This window comes from Elephantulus edwardii, unplaced genomic scaffold, assembly GCF_000299155.1.
Source record: "Elephantulus edwardii isolate Elephantulus edwardi_28Jun2011 unplaced genomic scaffold, EleEdw1.0 scaffold00018, whole genome shotgun sequence".
Lineage (NCBI taxonomy): Eukaryota > Metazoa > Chordata > Mammalia > Macroscelidea > Macroscelididae > Elephantulus > Elephantulus edwardii.
This window is the reverse complement of record NW_006399768.1, coordinates 15,295,507-15,300,202: the sequence shown is the minus strand read 5'-3', so window position 1 is coordinate 15,300,202 and position 4,696 is coordinate 15,295,507.

The following is a 4,696-nucleotide window of genomic DNA, read 5'->3' as shown; positions in this document are numbered from 1 at the left end:
GCTTCTTCCTGTTCTGGGATTCCAATGATGTGCATGTTATTTTTCTTGATGGTGTCCCACATTATTCTAAGGTTTTCTTCTTTTTCCTTCCTTTTTGAGTCTGCTTTTTGCTCTAGTAAATAAGTGGTGATTATTTTGTCTTCTATTTCACTGGTTCTTTGTTCCATCTCTTCAACTCTGCTCATGTGTCCCTCCATCATATTGACAGCATCTGAAACATTGGACCTCATATTTTGGATACTGGTTTCTTGTTTTTCCAGTGCTGCCAGTGCTTCGTTTGTTTTCTCTACATTGTTCTGGCCTGTTTTTTGTTTTGTTTTAGCTCCTCCTGGTTTTTGCTTGTAGTATCCTGTAATTCTTCATGTTTGTCTTTCATCCATTGAAAATATTCAATCATTGTTCTTTTAAATTCTATGTCAGAAAGTTGCATCAGACTTTCTGGCGTCAGGAAATCCATCCATACTATGTCACCCTTTGGGGGTGATATCTTTCTTTCTGCTTGTGTATTGTGTGGGACAGCTTGCTTTCTTCGAGTCATTGATATGTTCTTGATCTGAAGATAATGCTTGAGAGATCAGATGGGTAGCTATCCCACTTGTGCTTTTTTCTGAACGTTTGCCTCCAGGGAAATATCAGTTCAGAGCCTTTGAGAGCATCCTCTTGTAAGTAAGATAGGTCAAGGTTCTCCGGATTAGAGGCAGACTGATTACCCAGATGTGTAGACACAGGTGTGGAGCCAAATGGGGTTGTAGCGATCACAAGGGCAGGTAAACCACTTGGGGGACCTCACTCAGGCCTCGGCTGTCTGGGTGTGCTTACAATTGGGGTCCCTATTCAAATTCCAGCTGTCTGTCTCCCACCCAGTGGTTTTCATTCACTGGTCCCTGTCCAGTGCTGCTCACGCAGTTGCCCTTGCATAGTGGCCCCTGACCAGGAAGGCTCCTGGGTCCAAGGGGACTCAACAAGACAAAGTCAAATTTCTACCAACCCACTTGCCTCTGGCTGGTCTGCAGTGTCCACAAAAGTTCTGCTAAATTATCACTGGCCCGCTTTTTCCTGGACAGTTGGCGTGCCCTGAGAGAGCTCAGCCAAATTCCCACCAGTGGGCTCAACCTTGGGAACTCTCCCAGACAATAGGCGTTGCCCAAGAAAACCCAATTAGGATCCTACCAGCCTTTCTCGTGGCAGATCAGTCTACAGCATCTTGATTGGTGGCTTCAGATGATGGCTGTCTCTATGGTGTGCCTTTGTGTGCTGACTCAGAATCGTATTGTCCACGGCTGTTGTTGTGTTGTGTGAGGGAATCTCTAGTGGCCCTGGAGCACCGCCAGGGGGTTCAGGGTTGTGGCAAGGCCACCAGGGTGTGCCAAAAGTGTGGGGCACGGGATGGTAGTGGGGTGGCATCCCTGGACACAATGCTGTGGCAGGGATGCGGGGTGCAGGGCTTGAGCAGTGCTGGGAGTTAGGGGTTGCAGTCTGTTCCCAGATATTAAGCTGCCAAGTCACTAGTCCTCAGGAAATAAGACTTACTGAGCCACGTCGCCCTGCTTGCATGGTATTCAATGGTTTAAAACTATTCTTAAGAGGATTTTGAAATTCAAATGAAATAGACTCAAAATCACATATTGGTTCTCATGGAATTATTTTAATCTTTTATTGGACCCTATTTAAACTCACACATGAGTAAATTGCTGGCCTTCCCATCTCCTAGTTTTGATTGCTGATATTGTATATCTCCAATGATTCTTTCTACATGTAGTCAATCTGATTCCTATGCAGTCTATCAGGTGGGATCCATAGGTAAAGTTGTCATTTGTGGTTTTATGTTCTTTTTTCTTTTTTTTTCATTATTTTCAATGAATAAATCATTAAACATACAAAATTCAAATATTTTATATCCAGCCTCATTTCTGTCACCAAGTCCACACTTTCTAATTACTATTCCTTTTGCAATAACCTGCATCTAGTTGACTGTAAGCCATAGCGACCCTATAAACAGCTGTTCTGAACCATTTTCTATCCTGTAGCATCCTCACACTTTCTGATACATCATTGCAGCAGTCATGGTGTCGATTCACCTTGTGTGAGGGTCTTCCAGTCTTTTGCAGACCCTCTGCTTTTCCAAGTGTGATATACGTGTGGTGAAGCCTCATCATCTTTGCCTCCAAAGAACACCCTGGCTGTACTTTCTCCAAGGCATATTAGTTTGTTCTTTTTGTAGTCCATGAAATGTTCACTACTGTTCTCCAACACCACAGCTCAAAGGCATAAATTCTTTTTCTGTCACTCTTTTTCATTATCCAGCTCTCATGAATATCAAATGATCAGAGAGACCATACCTAAATCATTTGTACTTTAATCTTCAAACCAAAATTTTTACTACTCAATGATTTGGAAAAGTCCATAGCTTCAGACTATCCCAGTGCAATACGTCTTCTTATTTCCTAACTGCTGATATCAAAGGTGTTTATTGTTGATCTAAGTAAGAGGAAGTTGTTGACAGTTTCAGTCTTTTCACAGTCTGTCATGATACTGCCTGTCGGTTCAGGGATGAGGACTTTTGTTTCCCTGATGTCAAAATGCAATCCAGATTGAAGGTTGTATACCTTGATATACTACAAGTGTTTCAAGTCCTCCTCACTTTCAGCAAGCAGCCGTGTCTCTTTGGAGACGAAGGTGCACCTGATACAGGCCATGGTCTTTGCAATCACTTGTTATGCATCAGAAAGTTGGACTAAGGAGGATAGAAGGAGAATTAATGCCTTTGAGCTGTGGTGCTGGAGAAGAGTATTGAGAATACCATGGACTGCTGGGAAAACAAACAGATTCATACTGGAAAGGGTTAAACCAGGTGACTCCTTGGAGGCAAGGATTGTGAGGCTCTGTCTAACATACTTTGGACATGTTGTGAGGAGAGACCGGTCCTTGGAGAAGGTGACCCAACAGAGTATAGAAACTACAGAACAATCTCATTGATTTCACATGCAAGCAAGATTCTACTGAAGATTATCCAAAAACAACTGGAACAGCAGATCAGCAGAGAACTGCCAGAAGTCCAGGCTGGGTTTTAAAGGGGTTGTGGTACTAGGGATATTGTAGCTAATGTTAAATGGATCTTAGCTGAAAGCAGGGAATACCCGAGGAATATCTATTTGTGTTTCATTGACTTTGCAAAGGCATTTGACTGCGTGGATAATAACAAACTGTGGCTAACTCTGAGAAGAATGGGACTCTGAGAACACTTGATGGTGCTAATGAGAAACCCATACTTGGACCAAGAGGAAGTTGCCAGAACAGAGCAGGGAAACACTACACAGTTCAAAATTGGGAAGAGCGTACATTTGGGATGTGTCCTGTCTCCATAACTTTTCAACCTGTATATGCAAAACAGATTATCCGGGAGGCTGGGCTCTATGAGGAGAAATGTGGGATCCTCTCTATTACTGAAGACAAATGTTGTTGTTGTTGTTGTTGTTGTTGTTGTTGTTAAGTGCCATCAAGTCTTAGGCGACTCATAGCTACCCTATGAATGAAGGAACATTCAAAATCCCTAGCTTTAAGAGAGATGCAAATCAAAACAACTATGAATTATCATCTCACCCTAGGAACAATAGCATAATTCAACAAAGCAGCAAACAACAAATGCTGGTAAGGTTGAGGAGAAACTGGCGTCCTTATTCACTGGTGGTGGGAGGGTAAAATGGTTCAACTGCTATGGAAGTCAGTATGGCGCTTTCTCAAAAGTTTGCAGATAGAAAAACCATTTGACCGAGCAAATCAACTACTGGGAATATAACCTGAAGAAACCAGAACTACCATCCAAGTAGATATATACATGTTTGTGTTTATTGCTGCTTTGTTCATGCAAAGAGTTGGAAATAACACAGGTGGCTATCAACAAATGAAAGGGTACAGAAGCTCTGGTATAGTCACTCAATGGAATAGTATGCAATATTGAAAATCAAGGAACTCATGAAATACTGCACAAAATGGGTTACCATGGAGGACATTATCCTAAGTGAAATATCTCAGTCACAAAGGAAAACACAGCATAATGTCACTGTTCTAAAACAAGACTGACATTGGGATTGAGGGGAAACTAAAAAGAGAGGGGATGAATGATGTACACGGCATTGAAACAGATGAGGGAGAAAACTGTTTAAAAAGGATATATTAGGGCTGTTGTACATTGGGTCGCTATGCGTCTAAGGTGACTTGACAGCACATAATAACAACAACAGTATTATTCGTGTGACAAGAGTCTGGAATAAGAGCTGAATTCTGGAGCTTCGTCTGACATATTTTGGTCATATTTCCAGGAGGGAACAGTCCTTGGAGAGGAACGTCATGTTTGGGACGGTGAAGGGACAGCACAAGAGAGGAAGACCCTCGATAAGATGTATAGATTCAGTGACTGGGGTAATGGGAGTAGATGTGTCAGAGACAGTGAGTTTGGCACAAGATAGAGCAGGGTTTAGGGCTCTTGAACACAGTGTCACCATGAATCACAAGCGACTTGACGGCATATAACAACATCAACAACAGCAACAAGAAACCCAAAAACAACTGTAAAGTGGACTGGGGGGGAATGTATAACACTGAAAGAATTTTGTTGTTTTTTTTTTCAAAGAGAAAAGTGAACTAGGGGGAAGGGGTGAACAGAGAGAAAAAAATGTGCAACAATGAATGAATGGAA